Here is a 13,318-nt window from a genome sequence, read left to right on the forward strand (position 1 = left end):
GTGTGTGTGTGCGCACAAGTAACTCAATACATATGTTAAACAACTGTTAACTTCACCTCCTTCTCAAACTGATATCCTACACAAGAATATTTGTCCTTTTTCCCAATGGGAAATAGATAAATAGACAGATAAATAAGTAAATGAATACATTAAAACAAACAAATAGAATATATAAATCAAATAAAAGAAATATATAAAATTTCATTCTAAAAAGGGAGAGATCTTACTAATACGCATGTTCCCATTTTTTTTTTTTCGTGAATTCTTACTAGACGACGGATATCACTATTACGGTAGATAAGATGAATTAAATGAGGTTACTGTCATTCAAATTCTATATCTATCAGATGTGTGGACATGGAATTTACGACGATATTCTTATGTTTAATGTATCCCCACACACCAAAAAGAGCAAGAAATGCAACAAAAAAGAGGGGGAGAGGGAAGGGTAAGACCAAAGACAGCGAAGCTATGTCCACGTGTGTCCTCTATCTATGGATTGCTGTTTTTTGTTCTCCCGGAGTAGACCACTTCAACACAAAAAATTAATCGTAATGCATCCCTACCACTAGTTTTCAGTTTGTAACTCCACGTGTGAACTTCTTTGGTCCGTGGATCAAGATGTAAGAACCACTGGCCTATAAGAGAACGCGTTTTTCTCGTGCATTATATATTTTGTTATGCCTTGCATGATCCCAGAATACGAGCGAAAAGTTGCGATGAAAAAGAAAACGGAATCGAGCGATGCTGAACATTCATTTCGAAAGAGTCGTTCTGCAAGGTGGAGAACTGGAAGAAGATACAAAGGACTCTATCCACACACATTTATAGCAAATCAGACACCTACAGTAGCGGATCAGATGCTATTACGGCATTTGATTGACTGCATCACCTCTACAAACTGCCGTATCAGTAACGTGCATCTGGTGATGTACAAGGTGGTCAGAATGTTTTGTTCCCACTACCAACAGAGGTACAAGTATTACAATAATACATAATACATGTCCTGGATTCAGGCTGCTTGTATGGGCACATGGACGTGTGCATTATTCAGGCAAGAAGGGCATAACGGGGGCTGTGCGACATGACGTCACTGAAAGATTCGGCAAACCAGTTCCTCCGATGATGACAATATTGCGGTGGGAACATTTTGTTCCAGTGTTCTTATTTTGTTCTATTGTTCTTACAGTAAATAAACTGAACCCAGGACATGTATTTTGTAATACTGTAATACTTGTGCCTCTATTGGTAGGGGTAATAAGACATTCGGACCACTCAGTAGATTTGAAATAAGCAGCATTTCTCAGGTCTAAAAAAAATCGTCATTGCGCGAAAAACGAAAAATTTTGGGAAATGTTGTGGAGGTCATGAATTGACATCAGGCGAATAGGAATCGACTACAAAAATGGGTAAAATACCGGGAATTTAAACTTTCATGTGTACAGACATCGAGAAGAATAAAACTTGGACGCAGACACTTCAACTTACATACTGAGACACTTCAACCGCGATGAGATCTTTGCAAGTTTGCCAAAATGTAAGAACCACTTGGAAAGTGAAGTCTTTTTGACTGCGTGAGGAGTTTATCAAAGATGAATAATCTCGGATTTTCCAAAGTAAACGTGCGCGCGCGCACACACACACACACACACACACACACACACACACACACACACACACACACACACACACACACACACACACACACACACACACACACACACACACACTCAACACATTGCCCAACAGAGTGGGTTCCCGACTTCCCGTCCTGAGATGCTTTTTCAGCCCTGCGTGACGACTAAACTGAAGGCAGCTTAATTATCAGGCGAGCTTGGTACCACTACACCAGCAATGTGTGCTTGCGTGTGCTCGCGCCAACGACTGTCACAGACACCGACTACATTCCACAACCAGGGCTTCGTCAGCCCGCCGTCAGCCGTCGGCTCAAGGACGAGGACAAGGCTGACTTAGGCATCAGCCTTGCATGTCAGTCCTCGACGCTCCGAGAAGGACTTGGAGAAGTTAAAAGAAACGACCCGGAATTATCCTCAGCCCGTCTTTGGAAGCGGTCAGGGACCGGGGCGTGGTGGCCTGTAGTGTAGTTCTTTTACCTCATTTTATTTATTTATTAATTATTTAGTCTGTTTATCTATCCAAGTATTTATTTGCTCATTTTTATCTATCTTTTTATTTATTTATTTGTTTCTAATTGTTTATTTATGAATTAATTTATTCGTGTTTATTCATGTTTGTTTATTTCAACAGGCGGTGTTATGATCACTGTTGCTTCACAAAAGATAAAATAAGTGAAATATAGCGAAGCCATGGTCTGTGAGGCACGCGCGCGCACTCACTCACACACACACACACACACACACACACACACACACACACACACACACACACACACACACACACACACACACACACACACACACACACACACACACACACACACGCCGACACGCAATTAGGATTTCAATATCTTACTATCTTATCTCATACAACTCAAGTCGTGAATCGAGTCCTTGTGTGTACGAGTGTGTACGTATGTATGTATGTATGTCTGCGTATGTGTTTGTGTGTGTGTGTGCATGTGTGTGTATGCGCATGTTTGGGTGCTGTAGCAATACTGGTTAAATATATTTGGGAATCCCTTTTTTTTCAACAAATTTTCAGAGGTCGAAAAGTCACTCCCAATACTTACAACCACGGTTGGATTGCAAACTCACCCAATGATGGTTTATACATAAGATATGAGTTATTATTAAGTGTAGGAAATCAGTCTATCGAGGACCACAATGGAAATAAGCTTGCATGTTTTTTTTTGTGTTATTCTGGGCATTTGTAATTGTTATTTCATTATCTGCACTTCATGTATATTGATGCAATACCAAATAGAATTACTTATTAAGTCAGAATGCTCATCGTGATTTGGTTTAAAGTTTAAATCCCCCGATTTTAACTAGTACCAATTACAATACCATCGCACTTGAGCCGATACTCATGCCTTGGTTGATCTGCAAAACGTCTCTGTTCACATCTTGATAAGCACTTCTTTAAATGAAACTAATTAGTGACTATACTAATTTTGAGAAAGGCGTTCGTTAAATTTCTATAACAGATTTTCTTTTCTGCACATAAAATACGTGGAACGAGTCGCCATGCCATGCACAGGGTCTGAAGAACCAAGCCATTTGAGGACACTGTTTGTACAACCGTTTTATTGTTGACCTAATGAACTCAAGTAACTCTCTCCTTTTCCCCCCTCCTTCCCTCCCCTTCCTCCTTCCTTCTCCCGGTCCCTCCCACTTTCCTTCCCTCCCTCCTTCTCTCCTTCCCTCCCTCGCTCACTCCCACTTTCCCTCCCTTCTTCCCTCCTTCCCTCCCTCGCTCACTCCCACTTTCCCTCCCTTCCTCCCTCCTTCCCTCCCTCTTGAACTCATCACCCGCTCTCTGATCCAGTTTAATCTCAGGCCAGACATGCTATCCTGGGCGAAGGAACACTTGACCCGAGAGGAGATATATAATTAACTGCCAGCATGGTGACACACTTAACCAGTTTTCTTCTTCAGAACGGTTGGAGAAAAAAAGTATGTGAAATATGTCTGCAAGCTAAAGAGGTTAAGGTCATCGTAGAGAATAAATCATATTTGTGGCCTACAAAGCGTCTGAACAGTGGGTTTCGATCTCTTAAACGAAGTATCTGAAACGATGCAGTGGGTTTCGATTCTCCTTTATCACAGCGATGTACTCTAAACATTCTCTTCCTGATAACGACATCTAAACGGCGACTTCCCCGAAGAGGTTACAATAACGACGATGCTACACAAACAAACAACATGAATTCCTGAACTATTACTCACAACTTAATCGTGCTTATCGCTTGTGCATATAAACAGACGGGACATGCAAACGGTACGTAGTCTAATGCGCTTTCCAGATGCATTAAAAGGAAACCTCTCTCGACTCCATTTTCGTATAATGTAAAAGACCGGTGTTAATTTTTTCTCCAAGCAAGTTATATAAGAGGGAATAGAGGAATGTAGGTCAGGATAGTCTAAAGCGGATATTGGTATCTGTTATACGAGTGGAATGGGAGAAAAGTCTTCATATATATATATATATGTGTGTATATGAACATTTTTAGAAGCTCCGCCATGGGATACGAACCCTGACCCGTGCGTCGAAAATCACGAGGTCAAGACGCTAGCAACCATGCTACGGTGATGGTTCAAAAGGACTGTACTAGTCCCCGACCACGCTTCACGTAACAATGGTCGGGGACTAGTACAGTCCTTTTGAACCATCACCGTAGCATGGTTGCTAGCGTCTTGACCTCGTGATTTTCGACGCACGGGTCAGGGTTCGTATCCCATGGCGGAGCTTCTAAAAATGTTCAATCAGTCATAAAAATACCATACATATATGTATATATATAAATATATATATATATATATATATATATATATATGTATATATATATATATATATATATATATATATATATATATGACAATGTCAAACACACATATATATATATATATATATATATATATGCAAAAAAAATACTGGTAAATGTAGTCCGAACGTTTTCGTCTATTTAATACATCTTCAAGGTATGAAGATGTCTTAAATAGACGAAAACGTTCAGACTCCGTTTCTCATTTACCAGTAGTTTTTCTGCAGATTAATTTTCGCGTGTTTCTGTGAAATACTGCTAATATACATACATATATATATATATATATATATATATATATATATATATATATATGTATATATATATACATACATATATATATATATATATATATATATATATATATATATATATATATATGTATGTATGAATGGTGGGTCGAACCCTACCACCGGCGAAGTTTAACCAAAGTCATTTTTCATTAAATTCCACGCTACAAATTCCTCTGTAAGGGGCACCGTCATGTATATATATATTTATATATATATATATATATATATATATATATATATATATATATATATATATATATATGTATATATATTGAAGTAAGGAAAGCAAACGAGTGGACGGGTGGAGAGATACACACAGAGAACAGTTGGAGTATTATTCATTGACGTTTCGTCCTTACATACAAAGTACATTTTCTAAAATTGCATGTACTTTGAGAATGTTCTGATATGGACGAAACATCAATGAATAAAACTCCAACTTTACTCTGTATTTATCTTACCACCCTTCCACTCATTTATATGTATGTTTATATATATATATATATAATATGTAAATGCATATACATGTGTGTGTGTGTGTGTGTGTGTGTGTGTGTGTGTGTGTGTGTGTGTGTGTGTGTGTGTGTGTGTGTGTTTGTGTGTGTGTGTGTGTGTGTGCGCTTTGGACGAATCAGTTGAGAAGTCTTTTGAACATTTGAGTAAAGAATTATATTATTTTCAGCTGAAAATCGTCTGACGGTAACTACGATGAATATTCAAGACGAAAAGATGCGTGTGCACGCACACACATACACACACACACACACACACACACACACACACACACACACACACACACACACACACACACACACACACACACACACACACACACACACACACACACACACACACACACACACACCACTTGAAAAATCACAAGATCTCTTTGATGAAGAGTTCCCGACCTTCTAGAAGTTTCTGTCCCGAATCAGAAGAATTGACTCTCAGGTTCAGAACGATCTCACTTCTTTGCTGACCAACAACTATTGTTTCCCACCAATTTCTGTTTTGCATAACACCAGACTATTTGATTCAGCTGTAAGATGCCCTTGAGTACATTTGTACATACATACATACGTACGTACATCGTATATACACACATAATTACACACATACATACCTATGTACATGTATGCATACGTATATATAAATACATATATGCCCACATGCATACATGAGCACATACATAGCATGTACATGCATGCATGTATACATATACATATGTAAATATATGCATACATATATATTAATACATATATACATGCATACATACGTACATGCATAGCATATACATACATGCATGAATATATATACATATGTAATTATATGCATACATATATATGAATACATATATACATGCATACATAGCATATACACACATGCATGAATATATATACATATGTAATTATATGCATACATATATATGATTGCATATATAAATGCATACTTACGTACATACATAGCATATACATACATGTATAAATATATATACATGTGTAAATATATGCATACATATATATATGAATACATACATGAATGCATACACACTGAACACACCAAAAGACCCTTTGCTTTCTATAAGAGAGCTGGCCAGTCTTGGCAGTCGCTTTCGTTGTCTCTGACAGAAAACGGAAGAACTACCTCGATTTAGATTGCATCAACTGCACCCGTTCCTCTGAGGGAATTGTGACAAATTTGTGTCCTCTTAAGGCAGTTGCGTTGATGCAAGTTGCCTCCTCTCTCCACGTAACATCACTTCTTCCTACAATGCTACATACATGTTTTCTTTCTCCTTGGGTCCCTCCCTTCGCTCCCTTCTTTCCCTTAAATTGGTAAAAGATGTGGTTTTCACAGGCGGTCCAACATCCAAGAATTGATGTTGTTTCAGAAAATTTTCTCTCTCTCTGCCTCTCTCTTTCTCTCTCTCTCTCTCTCTCTCTCTCTCTCTCTCTCTCTCTCTCTCTCTCTCTCTCTCTCTCTCTCTCTCTCTCTCTCAGCTAAATTTTTTCAAAGGTCTATCCTTTTCTAGGAAAGGATCGGCTTTCATGGAAGCAATTAAAAATTCTTATTCGTATAAGAACCTTTTTTTTTTTACCTAAACGTTTCATATACTGTTAAGGAAATCTTTAAATCCCTTCACTGGTGATTGTGAATGCACAGTACCAAAGGGGTATGATTGTGTGTGTGTGTGTGTGTGTGTGTGTGTGTGTGTGTGTGTGTGTTTACCAAGTTGTATTTTGCGGGAAAAGAGCTATGCTCGTAGGGACCCGTTTTTGTATCTCTTAATATCTAGTTTGTTCTTAAATTCTTGTATGGTTTTTGCACACACTATTGTTTCGCCCAATTTCTTCCAAACGTCCACCACTGTGTGTGTGTGTGTGTGTGTGTGTGTGTGTGTGTGTGTGTGTGTGTGTGTGTGTGTGTGTGTGTGTGTGTGTGTGTATCTTTTCTATTTTCTGTAGACTCGTCACCATTACAACCATAGCCCGTTGATATAAATATATATATATATATATATATATATATATGTGTATATATATATATATATATATATATATATATATATATATATATATATATATATATATTCTTTTTGAACCTCAAAAGCTGTTTTCGTTTGGAGCCTACGGGTGTTTTGTCGAGTCACACCATCGTTATCACAAACTTTATGATTATTCGTGAGATTGTTTGTAAATACCTAACAAAGAACATAAGAATGAAGGAAACTGCAAGAGACCATGAGGCCTACACTAGGCAGCTCCGTATCCATCACCACCTGTCATCTCCATCCATAAAGTTGTCTAATCGTTTCTTAAAACAACTGATAGTTTCAGCGCTCACTACATGGTTACTAAGTCTATTCCATTCGTTGACCACCCTATCAGTAAACCAATTCTTGCCTATTTCCTTCTTAAATCTAAATTTGTCCAGTTTAAATCCATTAATGCGAGTCCTGCCCTGTTGATTTAATATGATGACCTTGTTTGCATCACCCTTGTTAAAGCCTTTGATCCACTTGAACATTTCTTTAAGATCACCCCGCACTCTACGTCTTTCCAGAGAGTGTAAGTTAAGGTGCGCCTCTCTTCGTAAGTCAAATTTCTGAGTCCATGTATCATTTTGATCATTCTCCTCTGCACTAATTCTAGTGAATTGATGACATCGGTGCTTGTCATTGAGGATTTACCCATCTATCACGCAACGTTCCTGTTCCTTCATTGATATCACGCAGACAAGTGTGGAACAAAAAAGAAATATTTGAGCAAAGATTAAATGCTGGTATGTACACGCGTACACGCAAACGTGACGTTTTATTCGGTTGAAATAGAAACAATGTTGTTTTCGATATGGCTGGTATGATTCAGATGGCTTGAAGAACCAGAACGTCACAGCCTGAAACCGAATTCTGACGTCGTTTTGACGACGAGATCGACGAGTTCGAGGCACTGAAGAGTCGTTCTTCCTGTCACAGACGACGACGACGACTCGCAGATGCATCACCGAAGGTTCTCTCATGAGCACAAGATCACAATCACATCCACACCGAACTAGAAAGACACACGAAGAAGCTCACTGTTCACTAGACGTTCTCAGTCCTTCCTCCCGAGATCGAAAGACCCGGAGGAACTTAAATCACGTGTCCAGGAGGAACTGGAAGACTTCGTGACTGGAGTCTACCCTGACAAGTGAGCAAGTGGCTCTTCCAGTTCCCGAAGGAGGCCTTAAAAGTGCAAGGCTCGCTCTACCCCTGGCGAGCAAGTGAGGGACTTTCCTTGTTGAGCGACATAACTCCCTACTTGCGTGTGAACATCGATGGAATCCCCTCCCACTTGCCCAAACGCATAACCACGTGATCCGCATAGCATACCCCGCATGTTTTGGAACCTTCCCGCATATCCGGTTGCCAAACCAGCGCTGTTATGTGTCTGTGGCAATGCCTGGACACGCGTGTAGACATGAGAGAAAATAAAAACATCTTGGGACGTGTGTCAACATATTTTTAACCTCATGCACGAATATAAGCTGGCCGTCTAGCTTCGACGAGTTCGCACAGGCTCTGCTATGTATGAGTAGCGGAATGTAGCGCTTTAGTGTGACTTGTAACACACACACACACACACACACACACACACACACACACACACACACACACACACACACACACACACACACACACACACACACACACACACACACACACACACACACACAACTGGACGAAACAATAATGTGTGGAAAAATTATACAAGAATTCAAGAGCAAACTCACTGCGAGATACAAAGACGAGACACTACGAGCATAGCTCCCCTTTCCGTAAGATACAACAATGTAAATACAGAAGGGGTGAAAGAGAGCGAGAGAGAGAGAGAGAGAGAGAGAGAGAGAGAGAGAGAGAGAGAGAGAGAGAGAGAGAGAGAGAGAGAGAGAGAGAATCTTAACGCATTCGTATAGACAAATAAAAAGACAAGGACACAGAACATAGGAGCTTTGCCAAGTGAATGCTGTAGGTCTACACTTGCCAAACCATATGGCAAAAGGAGGTGGGGGGAAAAGGGGGGAAGGGGCTGCCAGAACGATGCCCCCCTTCCCTCTCCCCCTTCCCCCTTCCCCCCCCCCTCTGTACTCTGCAGTTGCATGAATCTGCATAATCAGACTGCAAGTCGCCACGCCAAGGCCAAAGCTAGTGGCGTAGGCACAAGGTAGGTCGTGGATGGCCAAGTAAATTCATGTTTCGTATTGTGAAGGTTAGATTGTTCGAATTTAAAGGATCACTGGAGAATTATTGGTATATCGATGCACTCCAAGGGCTGATTATTTGATAACAAACGCGGGTGTGTGTGGAAAGTAGAGTTAGGAATGGACAATGGAATAGGAATTGATAAAGAATAAACAAGAAAAAATATTTGCCAATAGTATGTCAAGATAGAATAGTCCTGGAAAAGAACAAGAGGCTGACTATTAGAAGAAAACATAGATTAATAAGAAAAATTAATAAAAAGAAAATTTGCCAATAGTATGTCATGAGAGAATAGTTCCAGGAAAGAGCTATAGGCTGATCTTGTTCAAAGCTATAGACATAGCCGTCATAAGTTCATGATGGTTTCTAAATAATCTATCGTCAACTAATCATGTTCGTTCGTCAGGCTTCTGTAGTTCAGAAACAATTTCAATTTAATTTTGTAAAAAGACTGGGTACAGCAGTAGTTTAGGTCATTACCAGGCATTGCATCAGTGCTGTGTCTCGCTGCACTGCCTTTAACCCGAGTCAGTTTGCGGTGATGAGATTGAAGGAGAGTTGATGTGTATGTAGATGTGTTTTGACTCAGCTACCCCCCTATACAGGGGAAAACATCTTTCTATGTAAGTTATTGCAAACGGGTTGGAACATTAGAATGAGCTCAATTCAGCAGCATTAACTTTTAAGGTTATTCCTAAATATCCACTCTACCAAAACAAAACCATTAATGGAAATAGGATATTGATATCAGCAGACCCACTACAACTATAAAACGTTAACTTCAATAAATCACCATTGTGGTTTTCGTTTGTGTATCTATTGATTTACGCTATCTCACAGAAAATCATATTTAACCCTATATAAACATGAACGTCTTCCTCGCTTATTGTACTGATCTTTAAAATATTATAGACGATGTTCAAAATATTTCAAACGGTTCAAAATGTTGGTCTACTGTTTATTTCCATGCATTATGTATTACGTTTCTTGCTATGTATTGGAAACGAATAGAAATATTTTTATTCCAAACCCGGATACTGTCTGAGGAATTTTGGCATTCTAAGAGTAGAACACATGTGGCGTGTGTTGCAGACAATAAATATGCCAACAGGGTTAAAGTCCTTTTTGCAGCTGTGTGACAATAAAAAAAAACACTGGCAAAGAATTATGTAACTGAAAAGACATGTTTACTTTTAACAGTGAATATATGGACAGTATTACGAAAAGAATATTAAGACAATCATGTTGTATTTACTAGTTGCTGTGTCTTGTACCAGGGCTTCCATGAGGCCAGACGAGATAACATCAGCAATGGGTGCTAAGTGTTTGTTGTGCGTCGTGATCGATGTGTGATCGATTGCGCAACAAGTAGTGCATACAAAAGACAGCAAGGAGAGGCGTCTGTTTACATTGGGGTTGTTGAACATTCTGTCGCTCACCGCCCACTTTAATATGGCACAACACGCCAGCACCCATCCTTCACAATTAGGGTAGATTATAATGTACCATTACGTCTGTGTTACAATAGATATAATCACTATGTATAAGTAGTTGAATAATGTAAAAGCATATTGAACATGCACTGTTAAACGGTTTTAATTGGAAGCTTTCAAAATAATTTTACGTTTTCTTTTTATGCTTCCTGGTTTTCTTCAAATCATATTACCGCTTACTTTAAATCGTGCAACGCATAGGAATGGTTGACTGTCCAGAGATCTACTGAGTTATATCGACGATAGATTTAAAATTTCCCAAAGATGTTCAAAGCAGTTAAACAGCACTGATATAGGATTGGTTACATTTCTAAGTGGACCATTGAACTGTATTTTCCTGACTTTGAAATGTTACTGAATTCCCGATTATTACAAGCGACGGCTCGCAGAAAAGAAACAAAATTGTTAGTCCTTTTTCTGTTTATTTGCGTAATTTGAAATTTACTAGTAAAGGGAACGAATTTGTATACTAAGGAAGAGAACATTAACTAGACTGCGAACACAAGATAACAAATGATACCATATAATGTTCAGACTAGCCGTCACAAATTCAACAAACAAATCGTAGCAGATGCGGCATAGAGACCGACTCAAGGAAGACGAAGACTGTGCCAGGGCAAGCAGTACGAACACATTGCGTTGTTGATGGGATTCACACCAACTGCATAAGCACTAAAGGAGTTCCCCAGAACTCTGAGTCATCTAAAACAAGATTATTGCTTTACTGACTGTCGACAGTTACTAATTTTATACAGAGCTTGTAACCTCTGTAATTACGATGGAGAATTGCAGAATACACACACACACACACACACAGTCTGTTATTCAATTGTAATTGTAAAAAGGCCGAAAATAAAGCAACAAGTAAAGTGAAACAGGAAATACAGAAGGGAGAAGTCAGGATGGAGAGGAACGCGGAAAAAGCAAATCTCATTGGTCTATGTTGCTGTTTCAAAGAAAAGACATTTTAATTATATATATATATATAAATGTATATATGTATATATAAAATATGTATATATATATATATTTATATATGTACACACACACACACACACACACACACACACACACACACACACACACACACACACACACACATATATATATATATATATATATATATATATATATGTGTGTGTGTGTGTGTGTGTGTGTGTATGTGTATACACACACATATATGTATATACATGTGTGTGTGTGTGTATTTAAAGTCTGTCAGGTTTGATATGTGTGTGTATTTTTTACCTTGTATACTACGGGAAGAGTGCTATGCTCGTAGTGTGTGTGTGTGTGTTGAAACATTGTGACAGGTTTGAGGAAGGTGGAAGAAGACACGGGTCTAGGACCGACTTTATTCCTGACCGGTTTCGCTTAGAGCTTCTTCAGAGAAATGATACTCCTGGATGAAGCTGGCGATATACATACACGACACCACAATCATAAGAACATAAGAATGAAGGAGACTGCAAGAGACCATAAGGCCTACACTAGGCAGCTCCGTAAAATGATACTAAGTAATAAGATCGTCTGTGGTAAATTATATTATACTATTTAATCGGTATAGGCTCAACAAAAATATGTGTTACTCAATCACGAAAGGGATTAAGGATAATGCGACTAAAATCACTTTGAGTCTTCTGAAAATCCTGTATTCGTAATACGTCACAACCTGTTTCAGCGCCGCTTGGAAGGTGTTCGAAAAATGTTGAAGCGATAGCAAGATTTTATTTATCTATCTATCTATTTAGTTATCTATCTGTTAACATTATTTTATTTTATTTTTCATCGTCATTTGAACTTCTGTAATCAGCGTGACTCGCATTTATAGAAAGGAATCTTGTAAAAATGATAAAATCACTATAGCCAACCGACTTTCGTTTTGTTTACATTTGGAGCGCATCGGGATCTTCGCGTGGGTTGTGTAATTCCGAACATTCCACAGTTCACAAAGCTGAAACAAGACCAGCAACATAACAAACGTTGTGAATTGGCACACTTGTGAATTTGTTTTTGAAACAAAAATTTGTTTTTAGCAGTGAATTGACGTGTCGTCCCGTAAGTGTTGTGATCAGCAAGTAATAAGTGGCATTGTCTTGGAAACATGACCTCCTTTGATACTTAGATTTAGAGATACGTACAGTCGCAAACTGTTTCATGCTCTGTGCATCGAAAGTAAGTACTTTTTACTTTAATTTTGATATAATGGATTTTCAAATCTGTATGAGATGTAGATTCCATATCGATATTTTAGTGATTGTATTGACAATTGATTTCTTGTCGATATTTTAGTGATTGACAACCGCACGTACCAAGTCACTCCGCA

At 38.6% G+C, this 13,318-nt stretch overlaps 1 protein-coding gene across 4 annotated transcripts in view; it reads right to left on the reverse strand.

The window, feature by feature from the left end:
- The window catches only part of LOC143039551 (sodium- and chloride-dependent glycine transporter 1-like), a 140,610-nt gene that overhangs the window by 74,308 nt on the left and 52,984 nt on the right, over nucleotides 1–13,318 (reverse strand). For 2 of the 4 annotated variants that reach the window (XM_076209768.1, XM_076209749.1), the window contains exon 1: nucleotides 8,336–8,454. The exons of 1 other annotated variant lie outside the window; for it this stretch is intronic. The gene's annotated coding sequence lies outside the window, so the exon portion shown is untranslated. Of the gene's footprint in view, nucleotides 1–8,335; nucleotides 8,458–13,318 lie in introns of those variants that run through there. One more of the 4 variants, XM_076209758.1, reaches the window with a different exon arrangement.

This window comes from Oratosquilla oratoria, chromosome 2, assembly GCF_046742065.1.
Source record: "Oratosquilla oratoria isolate Oo_2021 chromosome 2, ASM4674206v1, whole genome shotgun sequence".
NCBI classification, from domain to species: Eukaryota; Metazoa; Arthropoda; class Malacostraca; order Stomatopoda; family Squillidae; genus Oratosquilla; species Oratosquilla oratoria.